This window comes from Vidua macroura, chromosome 5 (genome assembly GCF_024509145.1).
Source record: "Vidua macroura isolate BioBank_ID:100142 chromosome 5, ASM2450914v1, whole genome shotgun sequence".
Taxonomy (NCBI): Eukaryota; Metazoa; Chordata; class Aves; order Passeriformes; family Viduidae; genus Vidua; species Vidua macroura.
Window position 1 is genome coordinate 10391896 of NC_071575.1, and position 20212 is coordinate 10412107.

The 20212-nt window shown below is 39.9% G+C and overlaps 1 protein-coding gene across 2 annotated transcripts in view; it reads right to left on the bottom strand.

Annotated features, from left to right (window-relative positions):
- Positions 1 to 20212, bottom strand: part of SOX5 (SRY-box transcription factor 5) — a 611216-nt gene that overhangs the window by 419743 nt on the left and 171261 nt on the right. For both annotated transcript variants that reach the window (XM_053977622.1, XM_053977623.1), the window contains exon 3: positions 13564 to 13622. The gene's annotated coding sequence lies outside the window, so the exon portion shown is untranslated. The remainder of the gene's footprint in view (positions 1 to 13563; positions 13623 to 20212) is intronic.

Here is a 20212-nt window from a genome sequence, read left to right on the forward strand (position 1 = left end):
ACAGAGTGGGAAAAAAGGCATTAAAGCAAGACCACCCTCAACAGTACAGACAAGCCCTGATTTGACTGGTGGAGATGGACAAACAAGGAAAACCACTCAAAGAACAGTGCCCTCCCTCCCCAGCACTCTGACAGTTCTCCGCCTCTGCAGGAAGATGAGAGGGCAGCAACCTCTGGGCAGAGAGGGGCAGGAATCAGTGCAGCTGGAAGAGGCTCACAAGGACACAGAGTTAAGGTGATGGACAGGGTGACACATCTCTTCTTTTCCCCACCAGACATACATAAACACTATCCAGGCTGCAAAGTAAAGAATCTAAAGAGAGAACTGTGGTATTTAAGTGGACTGTGCAATCTTAACTCACTTGTCTTGTGCAGATGTACCATGGCAGGATATAAATATATCACACCAGTCTTTTTTACCTAAAATATCACCCTCAGGATAGAGCCTGCTTGCTTAACAAACAGTCATTTAATATTTTATTTTCAGCATTTGTTGGAAAAGCCTGGCCTTATTTACTCTGTGTATGACTCCATATTGATAAAGCAACTCCTTTTTAGCTTTTCTGAAGTCACCCATCAGCATCATCTTTATCCTGTATCAAATGAAGCAGTCTACAAACAAGCTTAAGCACTAAATTAAGAGGACTAAATTAAGGTTGGACAAGTTAATTAAATTATGATTTTCCCCCTGCTCCCTCCCCCCAGTTTCTCAGTGCTTGGGCTTTGTGTCTCAGCCATGCAATCAGCATTGACTCTTGTGGTTCATCCCTGAGTATCACTGCAATGCACTGAAGTCATGGCTTTTCTAGCTACTGTAAATTTTAGATGAAAGTTACATTAAGATAAGAAAAAGAAAGGACGAATAAAAACAGTAATTAGAAATGTAGATTACATCCTTCGAATCTACACATGAATTACATTAGAACAAGTATCATGACTATTCAATGGTATAATAGTCTTTGGAGCACACACTTATAAAGAAATTAAAAAGCAGCCCTATGTTTGAGTGTTTAATGGTATAAACAGATCAGACTTGCAAAGAATGGGAGGCAAACAGATGGAGAGGAAATTCAAGAAAAATACCACTGCACACTCCAAAATCCCCAGAGTATGTCACTGGCAGAACTGGGTGTCTGCAGTCCCAGATCAGCACCCCCTAAACATGAATTGTGAGACAGAATCAAACTAATCTGCAGTGCTTCTGTGGAAAGTCAGGAATACAAATCAAACTCTATTTTAATGTATAAGCAGTACTAACATTCACTTTCCACTCTAACATACTGGTATTAAATTTATCATTTTATCATTAGGATTATTGTTTTCCCTACACATTTGCAATAGTATCCATCATGACAGCATTGGAGAGCTTTCAACATCTCCATTTCAGTTAAATGAATTGCATACATTCTCCTGTTTCTACAGAGGCCAAGAGGCACAGAGGATGAGAGGTTCTTAGCAGGGCTTCTGTAAAGGTAAAGATGCACAGCTCTGTGGAGTTAAAGATGCACAGACTTTGTCTAAATCAGATTCATTATCTTCAATAATACCATTCAGCAAGTATTAATGTAAAATCTTTGGGGAAAAAAAAATTACCAGCAAAGAGGAGCATGTAACTTTCACTGTTTCTATGGATTTTAATTGATTTTTAATCTGCTGCTGGTAGACTGTAAATAACTGCTGAAAGCACACACGAGTGCAAGTCAATGGGAAGTTTTATTAGTTTGCTTTCAGAGAATTAGAGCGATGATGGAAGGAATCTCAAGCAGGCAGAGGCCCACGACCTGAATGGTTTCTCTTCTCCTCACAGGCCATTTGAACACTGCCTCCATAAGGGTCCAATTCAGCCAGAATTTACATCTGACTTACACACCACGGAAGCCCAGGATGGCTGCAAAGGAAGGGCTCACATTATCATTTTTTTGGTAGAATAGGGCCCTAATTCATTGGCAAGGCAGACAGTAAAAACTCTTGCACACAGCATATCTTGTCTATAAATCCTTTCAGAGTTCCAGAAAAGGTTCTGAAACAAATAATCTTTTTTTTTTTTTTCCTTTACCAGAAGGGAAGGGTTTTGCATGTAAAAAATTACTTTTTCCATTTGTTTTCATCACTTTGAATGCCCTGCTGACTATCTTTTTATACAGGCACACTCTGCAAATGTTCCCAACACCACACTCACTCAGTTTTCTTCACATCAATTGTCTTGCTGACTTTTAGCCTGCAGTTAATTTTTGTACAAAGGACAATTAGGACCCCAGATACATTCTTCTCAGGTGGCACCCAAACCTTCAACTCTTCTACATCACTCTAATTTCATTCTGCCATTTGAAAAGAGGTCAACAAATAAATCAAGGTTAGAGAGCTAAGCCAAGAAATGCTTTGCTTTCAGTGAACCCAGGCTAGGAGGAGAAATGGCAGAGCACCCTGCTTCAAAACCAGCCTGGACAACATCTCTGCTTCTGCCCCTTCTCCCCAGCAGTGACAAACAGCTCACAGAAACACATCTGTGCATCTATTCTCAGGAGAGATCCTCACAACAGTCATCCCATGCTACACTCTCAGGTCTACAAGCGTGGCACGAGGCGCTTGTGACTTGATATTTGTGTGACTCACCCAGACGGAGAAAGTAAGAGAATAGCAGAATTTACTGTCAGTTCATCAACCACCACAAACACTTCAGAGGTTGCTTCAGCATCCTGCCCATCGTTATAACTGACTACAGAAGAAATATTTGCATACTCTGAAAAAACTAAACAAGGAGAGAAAAAAAAAAAAAAAAAAAAAAAAAAAAAAAGCCAAACTACTATCAAAGCCAATATTCAATTTTCTTAGCTGACCTACAATTTTGTACGGAAGGTGGCACCCCCATCATCTGCTCACATGAAAAAAAAAATAGAAAAGGGAAGCTCTTCACTTAAATTTGTAACTCACAATAGCTTAGCACAGACAAATGGAAGGAAATGGCAAAACACAGTCATAAAAACTGCATGTATATTAAGTGCAGGATATTTTTTTGAGAGGATTTTAGAAATTAGCCCAGAAATCACTCACTTCACTGTCCATCCTTTAAACAGTCAACTCTACCTGATGCATGGGTCCTGTGCATTATCAAATTTGTGGATTAATTGTATAGCAGTGCAAAGATGGCTGAAATCACCCAGTCTTACTTCTACCACTCACATCATCCGTGATAAAATTTACATTTACCCATTTACACATCCCTTGCTGTGATGGAAGATGACTAATTTTATCAGGCATTACAAAGGCACAGGGCTCTTTTAGGCAAAAAAGGGAATCCTACCATCACAGAAAAAGTATGAAATGGAAAACCAGAAGCTATTGAGATTAGACTATTACCCATTTAACCCTCCTTATCAAGACAGATGTGCTACCTAACAACACAGAAAGACGGCATCTTGGTTCCATGCCTAATTCGAGAAGAAAATATTTAACATAAGTAATATTTATGAAGATACAATTGGCCCAAACTCCATGACGGTATCATGAGGGACCTGGCACACTTCTAAGGTGGACTGCAAAGAGAAAAATCAGTGACATCCTCACATGTTCAGATGATTTGCCCTGGTGTACTCCTTGAGAATGCCTTTTTAGCTGGCCATTGTTACTAGATCTTACACACCAAACTGAGCCCAGAGAAGTATTTACTTGGGTGATTATCTAAATGCTGTGACCAGTGAAGTGTTATTTCTGACTTGTGAGTGGCTAGCACATATCCAGGAGAAGAGCACACACACAGTGCCAATGGAGAGACTTCCCAAGGAATTACTGATTACACCAAAGTCCTCCTCAATTTTAGTGACAGTGGCTGCTGCAATGGTCACCAGACAGCTGCCAAAACCCACCCAGACTGCAAGTTCCTTGAGTGCACATAAGAAAACCAAACTCGTGGGACAAAATAACCTCCTGATGACATTCTGCATTATTTGGCAGTCTCAGGTTAATTCCTTGGATGGATTCATACACACAAAGACCCTCCAACTAGCCAATTATTCCTCTGTTTTGACTATAAAATAAATGGTTAAATCCACTAGTCACTGGCTCATAAAACAATTTGTTGAAATAATGAACTCAAATATACTAATAGGATATAGAGGTTCACCATTAATTGTTTAATCCATAGCTGCATAATACTGTACTGAATTATTTCCCCCCCTTTTACCCTTGCTAGGAACTGACACAAGTACAATAATTAAAATAAATTTCAACACAACCATTTGGAAAATTGCCAACATTTTCAAGAACTTATAATTTTCTTCCTTCCCCCTTTTCCCAAGATAAAACACAGTTTTGACATCTTGGTAAAAAAACAGTTGCAAACTGTTACTTACAATTTAGGAAAAAATCACTGTTTTAATCATGACCTTTCATCTGTCCTTGATTTGGAGCGAAAGGGTGGGGGAAATTGGCCACTTACAGAAATAATCCTACTGGGCTTTCGTCTCACTGATTGACAGCCTCATGTGGCTAAACACATTCACAATTATAAATAAAAACTACCCCTCTCAAAATGGCAGAACTTATCCTCCATCAAGCAAGATGTGCTTGGAGCAAGTATAGCTTTTAGTGGAGATGGTAAAAATGATCATTGAAAGATGTGATAAATATCAATTCTGCATTGTCCACCTCCAAACCTATTTGACAAAAGAACACTCCCAATAATTATTTGTGTAAAGCCCAGAATAGCTAAATGCTGCCTGTGTCATTAATACACGAATGAAAAACACATTAATAAAATTCAGTGTTAATAATATGGTAATGATATATGCCAATAGGCTCTTTTCAATTTCACATTCCATCTGAATATGGGCTATTGGAAAAGCACAGCTGCACTATTGGCTGCAGCATCCTTACAGATATTTTCAAAATGTGACAGATCACATTTGCTGTCTCAGACTCAAAGCCAGTGCCTTGTTGGCATTTGTCTGAGCTGCCAATGAACCAACTGAGTGAGCTAAACCAGCAGAAAATGCTTCATTGTTCCCGAGAGTGAATCTCACACCCCTCTGCAACAGGCAGAGAGGTGGATGCACGGCAGTGCACAGCCTCAAAGCTGTGATGGTGTCTTGGAAATCAAGGTGATATGAAATTATCTCAGACTCCTTCCTACCTTTCCCTAGACACTTATTTCCAATGTCAAAAGCCAAAGTCAGAGCAATTTGGCAGAAAATCCTGTGTAACGATCGCACACGCTCCAGTCACTTTGTAGGGGGGAAGACCCGCTCTCTTTCCCCTTTGGTGATGTCCTGTAACCACCTCTTCCTCTTCTGCTTCTGCAGCAGAGCCACACCCAAGGCACCAGGCTGGAGGGCAGGCAGGAGCTTCTCATGTGTGTGAGAGACTCCTTGTACTGTCACAGGCACTCCCAAAGGCTTCCCAACCCAGCCCAACCCCTGCATTAGCAGCAACATTCCTACGAGCATCTCTCTTCCCACAGGTGGTACAAGGGATGAGCTTTGCTGTCTCCAGCAGGCTCAGAAGTATCCCCAGCCTTTGGAGACAAGGGTAGGGGTTTCCCCTCTCCCTCCCACCAGCACACCAGCCCCTGGAAGCCGGGAGGCACCCAGCCGAGCAGCTTGGAACGGGAGCCACGGCAGCAGGTCGGGCTGGGCAGGAACAAGGCTGGTCTGTCTAGGTGAGATCCCTGCCAGCCTTCCTGCTAAAATTAGAAAACGGGCGACAGTACCTTGGCACCTGTCACTTGCTGGAGACAAATCTTTAGCTCTCTCCGCAGCCAAAGGGTGGCATTTTGATTGCTGCCTGCCAGCTCCAAGTCATGGCAGTACCTTGCTGTCAGCTGGGCTCTTAGGTGGTAAAAGCCCTGCCTGCCACCAGCTGCCTCTGCTCTGTGCCCCATCACCGTCCTTCCCCCAGCACAGCACAAACGGGAGGAAGCCGAGCATGGCTTGAAACAGGCAAAACTTTCCCAAGGGGGGACAACAGTTTTTACTCAGAGATTGAAAATCCAGCCTGGGTAGGTCCAGAAGTGAATTCAGCATGCAAACAGGAGTGCTCATAATTCGCACAGTTAGAGCAGTATCACTTTTTAATCCAAAGATGTTAACCTCTTTCACATAGATCACAAACAGTAAGTGTCACAATATTCCTGTGACAGCAGGAATTATTGTGCCCGCTTCTATTAAAAGTATTTAAATTGATCTATTACCTATGTACATTATAGATACATCCTACTGCCACAGTCTTGAACACATTGATCTTCACAAAATCTTCTCTGAAGTAGGAAATGCTATTTTCACCATTTTGGGTAATTGGAGACCATGGTGCAGACCATGGCCAGATGCAGATGATCTAAAAATCCTGGGCCCTTCACTTTCAATTGGCTAGGCATTCCTGAAGGCATAGACATATCCAGTAAAAACCCTCTAATCAGGGATTAGGTGGAATCTAGGCCTAAATGGGGTTGAAATTTTGCCTTAATGCACTTGGGTATCTTTCCTGCTTTACCTCCTTGCAGCCAAAACATGCCATGGGCCTCTTGGCCAGAAAGTGAGGCTGCAGCCAAGGCTCACAGGGGCAACCCCACAGGGGGCTCAGCTGCTGAGCTCTCAAAGCAGCAGCCCTTCCCTTGTCCATACTGAAACAGAAAACAAAAACACTCATAAATAGAAAGAATAATAAAACTTTTTATTGAAACAAAATGGCCATCCTTTCAGTTAAAGATCTGAAACAGATGTTTCTCCTTCAAGAATAAAAAAAAAAAGTCTTGTTTTCCTCTCTCATTTATTTCATCTTCCTCATAATAAATAATTTTGTGATCATTAGAGGGGTTTACACTGTAGAAATAATGCTGAGAGAAAGGAAACACAGAGGCTGAGTTTTTCATGTAATTTTTGTAAATGAGAAATCTCTTGGGTAAAAAAATCATACCACTTTTTTTCCTAAGCTATATATGGGTTGAAGCACTTAGGGTTTGGCTATGTCTGCATACACATTATAAAGTTGCCACAGTGTTATGGTTTTATTGACAAATCCCTTCAAAAGAATTGTATTTGCTGTCAACTCTGAAATGCAGCATGTTTACCCAAAACAGAAAATAAGATGATGCTCTTCACCCTACTGTTTTAAGTCCGTATTTTAGAAAACTATCATTAGATTGTTATTTGACTATAAAAGGTTGGAAAACAAAATGCTGCTCTCAGAAAATTATACAAAACCTATGTTGTTGGATTTTTTTTTTAATATATATTCAGGTCTCATTTACCCTTATATTTGACACAAATGAAAATAAAACAGCATTTTAAGCTCCTGGAAATGACAGTATCATGTTATCTAGATAAGTAACACAAAGCTATTATTGAAATTCTGATAGCATTTGGTTTACTGGTAAAGGAAAATTACCTGTAATGCATAGTTTAAATAATTACTTTTAAACAAAAGCTTCTTTTCTACAACACTTATTTATCTTCTGAGACTAGCTCAGCAGGGTTATGTATTTTATGAAAATTGCCTTCAGACTGTTAATGGTGGGGTGTGTGTTAGCACAGGAGAAGGGATGCCCGTTTGACTCCTGTTCCTAACGCTGGGAGCTGGTCCAGATTCTGAAGAGCCAGAGCTCTGCTGTGCATTTGGAGATGTCAGAAACACTCGGCCTTCCTCTTGAAAACTGGCAGCAGCATTTCAGGGCAATGGGGCAGACAAACTGGGAAGCTCTAATTGTGCTCAGGACAGCAGCAGCAACAGCCACCAAACCTGAAATATATTTCAGTTTTCAGTTTTTGTATTTCAGAAAAATATTTCACTTGATTTCAAGTCTCCCAGTGTGAAATTATTTTGTTTGCTCTTACTCATCATTTTTCTGTTCTCTTTCATGCTCAGCAATGGGTGTTCCCTTTCTCAAACCAGCAATATAACTATATAACTATTATATATTATGTATGTTATATATGCATGATATATTACATATATATAACATATATACACATATATGTATTATATATTATGTATTATGCAACAGCTATATCACCATTACATAATTTATATGTTATATATGTATTATATATGTTATATATGTATTATATATTACATCTAAAATATATGTAGTGTATATATATGCATAGATGTGTAATATATATGTATTTTATATTACATATTATTAACAGCTATAGAACTATATAACTATTACATATTTTATGTTATATATGTATTACATATTACATAGATATTACACATACGTATTATATAACAGCAATATAACTATGTAACTAACTACAGCAATATAGCTGTATAACTATTCTGAGCTGCTCCGTGGTGAGTTTATGTGGCAGGTAACCAGCACAAATCACCCAGATAATTCTGATAGATCTTGTTTTCCCCCTGAAGAAGCCACAGTCAAAATGCACTTTGGATCCACAAAGCACAGGCACTAACACCTGGGATTGTCCCTCTGGAGAAGCTGTGGAGCAAACACAAACACTTAATGAGCCCCTGGCACAGGTCAGGCCTGCCCTGTATGGTTGAATAGGGGGTTCAGCTTGGTTTGGTCTCTCCACTACCACCAAGACTTCTACATGAAAAACAGGCACATCTATCTTCTCACATCCTTACAACAACCAAGTCAATTTGCTTTATTAATTCACTCTATTTTTATATATGTTTATTTACTCATATGGCCCCATTAATCTGTTCAACATCTTTGTCTTTAAAGGGATCAAAATTCTAGAAATTTAAAATTATGATTTTTTCACATGAGCAAAGACCAAAAATGCTTACTTATACTTCAGAACTGGAATTGCTAAATGAAGTGGTCTCTCTCCTTAGTTGAGCAAATATCTGACAAGAAGCAGAAACGGAGGCAAAAAACTTCTCAAAGTTATAACATGATATTGGCCAAGAAGAGACAGCAGGATTTGTCCACTGCATCAAGCTTGAATTTTAGAGAAGTTCAACAGCTCAACAGAACTGACATTTGTTGGAATATCAACTAACTTTTAAGAGATGCTTAAAGAAAACCATGACAAATGTTCACTAGCTGATGTTCACAGGTTCTGAGGTGTCCACAACACCTTCAGAAGGAGCCCTAACTCATCACCTCAGACAAACAGTCCAAATGCACACCATCTCCTGGTAGGCTGGAACACCTCCCGGTGGGAAGTGACAATATTGAACAAGCACAGAAAACAGAGAAGACAAATAAGCTCAACTACCTTTTTTTTTTTTTTTTTTTCTCTTAAATAAAGAGCATTTCCCATTTCAGAAAAAGTGAACAAGAAGTGAACACCCACACACAGCCTCAAAGGCAAAGAAAAACAAAGATTTCCAGAAACCCTGCCCTTCAGCTGGTCCAGACACACCAGGAACAGTCAGATCCTGCAGATCAGGACTGGGAACAGCAATGGCACTTGTCATAGGGAATCACAAATTAAATACTTGAGTTTTTAACTGCTGATTCACTTACTCCCACTATCTAAAGAAAGAAAGGAAATGATGTGCCTAAAAAAAAAAGTGTACCATGTGCAGGGCACACGTATAAATAAACCCCAAACTTGTTCATAGGAGAATGGCAGAGGAATTGCGTATCATCAGGGACAACTTGGCTTTTTAATTGCAGATGTTTTTTTGTTTGGAAAAGCCTTTCTAAAAAGCAAGCTAAAACATTACCAGAAAAGTGACCAGGAGCATTCTGACCTAAACTAAAAAGGCAAAAAGAATCCAGCCATGCACACAGAGAACTTGTTCATAGAGGAAGGCAGAAACAAGCAGGTAAACCACTGGGCTATAACTTCAGATCCCAAGCAGTTTGAGCCAAGGCATTTCTAGGTTTTCAGCATTTCTCCAAGACTGGGGCCACTTCTCATTCCTAACTCAGCTGCCTTTTCTCACTGCTTTTAGGAGGAGGTAGCATTTGATCAGTTGGCTGTTTCTGGAGCTACTTGATTTTCATTGCTTGTGGTTTTTCAGCAAGAAGATGGTCACCCACCCTTGCTAATGATACCCAAACTCATGCAGATTACATTAAAGAATCTAGTCTTGGTTGCATTGAATTTTTTTTGTAAAGGGAGAAACAAACCCATAGTTTTTGTTTGTCAAAACAGGCAGAAAGGACATTTCACACATGTTTCTGGTGCCCTCAGCTTCTTCAGTTATCATTTCCTGTTTCATCCCATTCTCATGGATATGTGGACAATGTGCATGATTTTAACCTGTGTTGTCTAGGAATATTCACCCACAGATTCTCAGTTACCCAAGCAACTGCTGGGTACAAAATGAAGGCACAAAAAAGAACCTTATCCCAAGCCTCTTCAGTGCTATTAAAACATCCTAATACCTTCTTAGGTGAGAGTCCTTGCAGTTGACATAACAGTAAGCAAACTCACATATGAAAACTCCAATAAAACATCACATTATGGTTTGGGCCTGCTCCCTCAACAAAAGTAAGATACTCTTCAGACCTGGTGGGTCTATCAGTCAGAGGTACCCACCCAGAAGCCATTCTTGTAAAGAAGCCTCACTCTTGGATTTCTACAAAAACTAGCCCCAAAAGCCCCAAAACCAGAGCCATCAATGCAAGTAAGAGATTCAGATCTCAAAGTTCAGGATGACACAGAAAATAAATTATGTGCAAGAACGGGAGCTTCCTCCCTCTCACACCCATGCTCAGAACTGCATGCAAATCTTGTAAGCTTGTAGATTACCAATTTAGCAACTGGTTTCATTTTGAGACCTTTTTGGAGGGGAAGTAATACAGTAACAGCAATTCCTCCCAACCCACTTCCCATTGTCACCACACAAACAGACTTAAATTCTCAGGTTGACAAAAACTGTATCTGCAACAGAAAATGGGATTATCATGAAAATTTGCCCAAGAGACTTATATTATTTACCAACTGGAAGTAAAATCTGAGGCAGGAATACAACCTCAGACAAACTCCTTATTTCATAGAGCTACTCTCTCCAGCCCACACTGGGTGTACAAATTGCAGACCACAGAGATCTAAGATGCTTTACCACATTTGTGTGGAGGAGGTTTCTGCAGCTCTACTGATACTCAACTCTTTCTCATCAAAATCATGTAGAGGGATAAGTCATAAAAAATTCCTACTTTATTTAGAAGAAGGTTGAATAATTTATTTTTAATGACTTTAAGATAAGCTGTGCATTAAAAAATACCAACATTCCCACTCTTTCAATCTCTGGCTGCTTTTCCTTTTTATCAGGAAGACAAGTTCTGCCACATGGTTCAAATTTTTTTATACATTGATCTTCCTATTGTAATTTTTTTGTACTATGATGTTAAATTAAACTGCAGGGGTATCTCTCTCTCTCTCTCTACGTACATTTGTATATACATGAACAGGCTGTATTTCGCAGTTGTCTTCTCCACCTTTTCCATGTCATTTGTTACCACTCTAACTGCAACATCTTTGTAGTGGGATCCATGTCTTTCTATTCTTACCTGCACTGCCAGTTCAAATTTGATCTGAATTTAGAGTAACATAATGTTTACATGCTAAGGAACTATAATAAGAAATCACTGACTATCCCGATTGTGTGGGAAGGCACATCTACAAAAATCAAAAGCAGCATGTGAAAAAATAACTTATAAATAATATTTGAAAGTCGAATGTACTGTGATCAAAGGCAGTGGAAACAGAGGCTGAACCTAAAGAATTATCTGCAGTCTGCCATGCTTTAACTACCAGTTCCTGCAGACAACTAAGCTGTTATGAAAAAGGCCAGAAACGGAGCTTTAATAGTAAACACATGACCCAGTAAGGACAGGGAGACAGCCTGATGCATTCCACTGGTTTGCTTGGAGATCACGTCACTTCACAGCAAAAAACCAGATGCCAATATATGGGTTTGAAAGCTGCAAAAAACCAAGAAAGCACTGGCAAATAAAAAAAAAAAAAACCAAACCAACCCAAATGTTCAAATGGAGAAGATAAATTCTTCCAAGCTAAACATGTCGAGCTTGTCAGAGGTCAATTAGTATCACACACTAAAAACACAAATACTTTATTCTCAGACAAAAAATTTTGTGAGTAAATATATATTTATAATACTGGTGAGTCTTCTCGTAAATTCAAGGGATCAGATTGTTTCAGATTAGAAAATTAGTTATTCTCTTATCAGCCACAAACTTCTCTTGATCTGTGAGTTTGAGCCAAGCTTGCTCCATGTGCCTGCAAACTCGTAGTCAGGGGAGTTTGGTATTTTTCCCATGACATGTTGCTCAAAGCCTCCTCCAAAAAGCAGCCTAAAGGGCTGTGTGGATGAGTAAGGGAGGCATTTACTGTCCCACAGAGCTTATTATCCCAACATCAGACAAAGCATGACAGGTGCACCCAGCAGGGAATTTCAAACAGGGCAACACTTATCTTAGTGCTATTGACATCGTTGGGGCCTCTGAATATTAAAATTTAAATGCATTCTCACAGATTTAGAGGAGGGGGAAGAAAATCCAAGATTCTGACTACCGTGTGCCACAGAGAAAAGTCAGAGAAGCAGAAATAAATCAGTCCCTTCCTGTTTGGGTGAGCTGAGACAGTCATAGTGCTGCAGTTGCACACGGTCACATCATAGGTATCAATAGCTCTGCCTCCCTAAGAGCCCAGGAAAGGCAGCAGGACAATTTATATAATTGACTGGATCAGCAGCCATACCTGTTATTAAGATTACTTGACACAAGAGATTAAACAACTACCTGCAGTTGTTCAAACCCCACTCGTATTTTGCCATTTCGGCTGATTTCTCTCTGGCGCATCACTGCCTCAGGCTGTGTGCTTTGGAAATGGGACAGCTTCTCCAAGAACAGGGGTACGGAATATTACACTGAAAATTCTTCAAGCTCCTCCTCTGAAAAACACTTTGGTGCTTCAAGCTTCAGAGGAAGGTTTGAAACCTGGCAGCCTGGCTGTAGCTTTTGTTCCCATGAAAAGCCTTTTGTCCCTAGATGTGCCTCAAGTAAGCCCTTAGGAGACTGTCTTTGCAAACTGCAGTTGTCCAGTGAGTAGTGCTTGGCTTTCCAATGTTGTTATTGTACTTTCAGCGTGGTTTTTATATGAAAGCAAGTGTTGTATCTTGCTTTTACTGTATTTCACCTTCACCCCATTTAAAACCATGTAGAACAGGAAATGAGAGTAAAGTAATCAAACGAGGCTTCGAAGGAGATAATGCAGTGAAGCTACAGATAGCGCACAAGTCCCTTAGCAAAACATTTCTTGAAATAATGCAAACACCAGCCCAGCTGTGCACACAGCACAGCTGTTACCCTCAAACCGGGCAACTTTGTCCAAGCAGCTCACATGCTCTGCCACCTTTACACCAGCTCGTTACTCCCCAGCCCTTCCTGCATTTCTCCTTGAGCTACCTTCCTACCACAGGGAACCCTTTCTGCCCCTGTTGCAGGCGAAGAAACAGCAAAGCAAAGCCTTTGACACAAAAAGACTAAAGGATTAAGGAACTCAGCTGGACTGTGCAAGCCCTGGCCCAGCCTCGTCTTCCAGAGCGGAGCCAACACACTGCCCAGTTCACATCAGCACCTCCAGAAACGCCTCCCCGGCAATGAACAAAACACACCTCTTACCTGCCCAGTCTCCCAGCTTCAGTTCTCAACTCCTCTTTATTTTCTTCTGCTTCCAACTGCTGATGGCAGCAAGAGGAAAGAAAAGAGAAAAAAAAAAAAAAAAATCAAAGGACGAGTCACAACTACCTCATTCAAAACCCTTTTCATATTGACTACAAGTGTCCTGAGCAAAAACCTCAGGGAAGTGGGGTTTCTCTACTGAGTTTTCTACAGAACTCAGCTCAGGCTCATAGCAAAGCTTCCCCTAAAATGTGAGATGCTGGACCTGAGACCAACACCTGTGGCACAAGGAGGAAAGAGAGCTCTCATTAAAGGAAAACTAAGCTGAGGGGAGCAATGGGTATTAAGAAAAATTTAGGGATTAGGATTCCAGCAAGGTGCTTATTCTCAAAACTGTAGGAATACATGTAACTTTAATTAATAAGATCACAAACTCACACAGAACCCTTCAGGAGATGCAGAGGGGGGAAAAAAGGAGGGAGGGACAAGTGGGAAACTGAACCCCAGTCAGCTGAAATCAATGGTTAGATTGACAGCCATTTCAGTGGACTTTGGATCATACTCGAAGTGGCAGAAGAAAAAAAAGATGCAGCAGGAACAGGGGAAATAAATGAGGGAGCAGATTAGTAAGTTGAATAAATATTATTAATAGCACAACTTAAGAATAGCTGAGGAATTGCAAGGGGGGGGAAGACATTTTGCTCTTCAGGCTCATAAATGGTGGCTTCCTCTATCAGTATCAGTGGAGCAGTTTTAGATTTACATCAGTGTAACTAAGAACAAAATCAAATTAAGGAGTACGGAGTAACTGGAGAAAAACCAAGCATTATTGAGCGTTCCAACACTGGGAGGCACTCAGATACTATAGTGCTGAAGGCCATGTTACCAGATTGATTAAATGTTTGATCCATCAGTAGGAGACTTATCTGATATGGGGAGAAAACAGAGAGCTCTCACTCTAGACTACTAATCAGCTATTATTTATATTTTCTGCATGCTATAAACATACAAAGGAGATACTTTATAGAATTTGCAGTAATAATAATTCACAGTTATTCCCACTCCTGAGATTAGTTCTAATAGATTTCTTCAACATTTTAAAGGTCTTTTGCAAAATTATTTTGAAAGACATTTTCATTACAAAATCCCAGGACTTTCTTTCCTGCTCTCATTTAGATCCTAAAGACTGGTATCAAACACTACAGAAACTAAACCCAGGGCCATTTATACTATTTTTTCTTGCATGCACTATTTTTCTTGGACAAACAAGGGAGAGTTTCTCTACGCTTCATTGCCAGGCTCGTCGGGAGTTTTATGTGACAGTGTGAAAGTAGCAGTTTCTTTTCAACAGTTTCATGCTCCCACAAACACAGACTAGTTTCTTTCAGACACCTACTTTCACTAATGCACTGCCATTCCTTATGTCATGTCACTCTCTGTCTCTGTTCTAAAACCACAAACCTTAATAAAAATTAAAGCTCCAATTCAATCTTTCTTTTATTTACTCCTAGTTTCCCTCTAAAAGCACTGCAATGATGATATTGTACCCAAGTCCTCACCGCTGGGATTTCAAACTACTTGAACATAATCCGTTTTATTACAAATAAAAAAATTATTCCATCCAGTCTGCCATTCATTTCCATGCTGACTCCACAAAATCCACCATTGTGTAACAGCGCCTAGAACAATGCCACTCACGTTTTTGTGACACCTCTGTCACCAACATGTACATGTATTTTTTCACTTTTTAGTAGATGACCTACAGGCACAGAGAAGGGTACTACTGGTAACCTGGGGAAATGTATTTAATCTCGAATTGTAGAGATTTATGTTTAAATAAGTGAAACAAGGTTCCATCTAGTTTCTGCTCCCACAGGTAAACTTTGATTAGTAATTACTAGTTCAGTCCTTAAACTCCAACTAATAATGAGACCATTAAAAAAAAAAGAGACATGTTTAAACTTTTTTCTTTTAAGTAATGTCTTAAAAAAAAAAAATTTCAAGTCTCTTTAAGGAAGAATACTGATTTCTTTCCAGAGAAGATGATGTCCTTGGCTGGATTCTAGTCCACTAGGATCTATCCAGACTCTTCAAAATATACGACAACTTTAACCAGAACAGGAGGGAGTTTCTCTACAAAGCTGGGAAGCTTTAAGTGAAAAGCTACAGCTTCCCATATGGAAGGTCAATTTGTCTTTCAGATATGAACATTTACAACAGGCTTGTGTTGAACAGAGCAGGGCACACAGGACACTGTCCAGCTTGGAAAAGACTTGGATGCTCTCCCAAGGTCTAATGATAACAAGTGCTATTATTATTGTCACCATTATTAACCCTACTTGTAAATACAGTTTCAGAAAGAAACAACATTTTCCCAGCACATTTTCCCTATGAGTTACATGCAGTTTTGATTCCCAGAGCTTGGTTGTACTGGTGTCAGGAAAGGCATGGTCCACAACACTGTGGAAAGGAATTTCAGAAGGTCCACCGTTATTTGAGAGTGTTTGCTCAATGTCACTCAAAGATCAGGCTCTTAACTGTATTGCAACCAATTTATTGGTGATTACAGATTAGTAAATAGGCCACCAGTGCAAGTAGGATCAAAAATTAGAGCTCAGTGCCTTGGTTGCAGCACCATTTGTACTTGAGATTTATCATCTGCTACATAGAGGAAATGGAGCAGAAAAACTTGTCTCTAAGTCACTATTTCCCTTTCTTCCAGCTCCCAAAAATAAAACAACTTAAAGACATTGTGAAAGCTTCACAGTAAGACCCATGCAAAACTTTTGCCACAAAATGTAAAAATCCCTCATGCTTCATTACAAATCTGAAAAACAAGACAGTATCTGCAAACAACTTTCACACAATCATTATGAGTGTTAAAACAGAAACTAAAGAAAAGCTCGGATATTGAGAAAGAACTATGGTTTTAAGACTAAATTATTTGAAGTAGACTGTTTTCATATGTTGTGGCCAAAAGGCAGGCATAAACTAGTATTTTCAGAAACTGAAAATCATCTCAGTAGACTCTGGCAAACAAGTGAAAAAAAGTAGCTTACACATCATTTTGCATAGTCCCAAATTTATGTTTAATAGCAGTAAGTCTTTATCTTCAGGTGCAAACAACTTGCCTTCATAATTCAACAGTAATTCAGGGTTTCTGGAAATATTTCAGAATTAGACTACAATTTATTAGCCATTAGAAAAGAAAAAAACACAAAGCAAGTGACCTATATTACCCATCCACAAAAACAGCATTTGCCTTCCTGGCTCTGTTTTTGTGGTCAGCAATGAAATTAATCTCATCACTTCAGTGACTCCCCTCCCAAACAACTCTGTGATTCTCATTATGATGGTTTGGAAGTCCTTTACAGCACTCTCTAAAAGGCAGGGATGGTTTCCATGCCTCTTGTCTGGGGAGTGCCAGCTGCAGCAGAGCTCCCCCAGCTCCCACCTGCAGCTCCAGGGCAGTCTTCCCTAAGGTGCTGTGGTAGGACACACTAACACCCCTCGGGTTTTCACCTCCTTCAGCACTGGCAATGTGGATTTCAGGAGTGCAAGTACAAAGCTGGGCACTTGGAATCATGGAATCATTTGGGCTGGGAAAGACCCTGAAGGTGAAGGACTGGATTCAGTGGTCTAACTTCACCACTAAATCCCTTGAGTGCCATGTCTACACATCCTGTAAGTACCTCAGTGGATGGCAACCCAAACATTTCCCTGGGCACCCTGTTCCAGTGCTTGACAACCCTTTTGGTGGGGAAACTTCAACATGCAAAAGCCTGGAAGAGCAGCTCAGGAGGCATAAACTGCACTGTTCGCCTGAGTGAAGTGTCAGCATGGAGCACCCAAAAATGACTGTTAACAGGGTTGAATTTTAAACTGTTTCAAGACGTATACATGAAAAAAGAACTGTTTGTACAAAGCACTGTCTGACTTCCCACTCTGATGTTGCAGGCATGTGGCATTTGTTTAGCCTCCTCCCATCTAACAAGAAACCATCCTGAAGTTGTACAACAACCACCCAAACAAGAGAGCAAAGAACTCAAGCCCCTCAACAGACTCCAAAAATAAAAGAAGGGTATTTACATCCTTTAGTATCCTCCCAGTACAGAGGATGTGCTTGTACAGAAAACTTCCAAAATCAGATATGGCAGAATCACTAATAATCCATTTGCACTCTGGGTGAGTTTGGTTAATGAATTCAAGTGAGACAGAAGCAAGCCACAGACAGCCAGATTTTTAATATCCTCATATTTTCTAGTAATGCTGTAATTGTATTTAATGTTTCACTTTGTTGTGCATTTTATTGTTGAGACTTTAAAATCATCTGGGATCCCTTTGGGATATACAGCACTATATAAATGTAAGTTGCTATTATAAAATAATAATCACTGGCCATTTAAATTACACAATAGCTACCTGATTATACTTAACCAAGTTTAAGCTCTAATAAAAAATGATTATATATAATCTAAATTAAAGGGGTTTTTTGCCAGTTCAAAGAACCCAAAGTTTTTCACATTGGATATGCAAGTGTCCTGAAGCATCTGGAGCTTGATCCTGCAGTACTGAGATCAGTTAGCACTTCTGCTGTTGCTTTCAATGGAGACTCTTGGCAGAGATTTAAATACTTTGGCAATTTCGTTTTTCTGAAGCAGCAAAACTAAGATTTATTTTGTTTCCCACAGTCATTTGAGAGAGTATTCACCTGCACCTCTAGTATTGATCCTGCAGTGTCTAGAACAGTTTTTTTGGCTGTATCACCAGCTATATATACACATTGTAAATCTGAGAAATTATTTCAACCCAACACAAGGATCTCTGAGCTTACACTCAAGCAGCAACCTTGGTGTTTGTCCTGTCAATTGGGCACAGTGTGGAACACAAAAGCAGCTAACCTTTCCTCCCTGTGGTCAGAGGTTCTGACCTGCTCCTGTGATACATCCACAGGGACTCACATCCAAAATATCCACCTGTAGTCTTGTGCATGAAATAGTCCATGCAGCCTTATGAGATATTTTGGGATGCTGCAGATTCTGAAAGTCCTGTTGCCAGGCATACCTCAAAATCCCCAAATCCTGCAATCAGCAATAAAGTACAGTGACATTTTATCCAAAAATTCTCTTAGAAGATTATTTGCTTGGCTTGGAACTGTTAGAAATCACATATTCAGGCTTCAAATCTACAGGGGAAGAAGCTGAAAGTCCAACATAACTCTAGGATTTAAGGTTAAGAGAAGAACCTTATTTTTGCTCTCTCCTAAAGAATACCACGAGACCAGGGGCATGGGATGTGGGTGGAAATGTGTCTTTCCTGGCTGACTTGCCTTGCTTTGGGTGTCTCCTCTGTGGAATGAGGACAACGGCATTAACCTTGGTATTGATGAAAACTAGATGGGGCTATGTTACATTTCAATATAACAGCTCATCTTGGGGACCCATTAGCATCAAAAAAAAAAAAAGAAAAAATCAATTCCAGAGTCAACGATCTATTGAGAAGTAATGAGTTACCCAACTGGGTTAAGAACACGGTCAGCCCAGGATCCCTCCAGCAGAGATGGACAGACTGCCTTAAGTGTTGTAAAAATCTAATGGGGGCTGAAACACTCTAGATCCAAAGAGGCAGGGTCAGGTGACAAAATATAGTGACCTCAGAAAAGTGATTAACATCAGTTAGGATGAGCCTGGAGCTGTAACCTTGATTTCAGTCAGTTCTGGATTCTTCTGAATGACAAAAAAAAAAAAAAAAAAAAAAAAAAAAAAAATCTAAGGTTTGGTATAAATATCTCTTCTTTTCCTGCTTCCTTCCCAAAACATTTTTTTAAAAGTGAGAAGTTGGTGAGTTGATTTTAAGTGAAAAATTTACTAAAAAGCACTGATTTCAAAACAACCCCATACATTTCTCCCAATGAAAGTATAAATATTTTGCTCTGACGTAGATACTTTTTTTTAAAAAGTGTTCAATTTACATGTAAAAATTGTTCATTTTAATTAAAAATGAAAATAACTGAAGTGAGGAAAGACTGCATATGCCTGAGAACTGGGTGTTAATTCTTAAAGGCCTGGGCTAAGATCACACTGGCTGAAGATTCCCTCTCTCCAGCAATGCAAATAACAATGACATGCCACAGACCCTTCACATACACTTAATGACCTCAGTGGCATTCTGCCAGCTTGTACCAGCTGAGAATCTGGGACAGAAGCCCCAGCTGAAACCAGGACTCCCTGGCAGATCCACACACACACAGCTACAGACAGCCCTCACAGCACGGTTTGTAATTTAAAAGGACAGCAAAACCAAAAGATGAGAAGTAGAGATTATTATTAAAAGGGAGCATAAGCATCTGTTGCAAAGGGACAAACCTGAAGAAAAGCAAGGCACGGATTTCTGGGAGTTCTAGGCTCCCAACTAATAATTCCCTTTCTTAAGGCCTTTTCTTGGAGTCAGGATGGAAGCAGAAATTTAATAAATTAATAAAACCCCAGTAGTGTAAAAGCACAGCAATGACACATAAATACTAGCAAACTCTGATTTTAAACTGATACCCCCTGGCATCTCCTGCTTGCTGGAGCACACTGCCAGCAGTCCTTTGGCTGCACAGGGTGGTGGATGATGCCACCCATGTCCTGAGCCACCAGGAAACGCT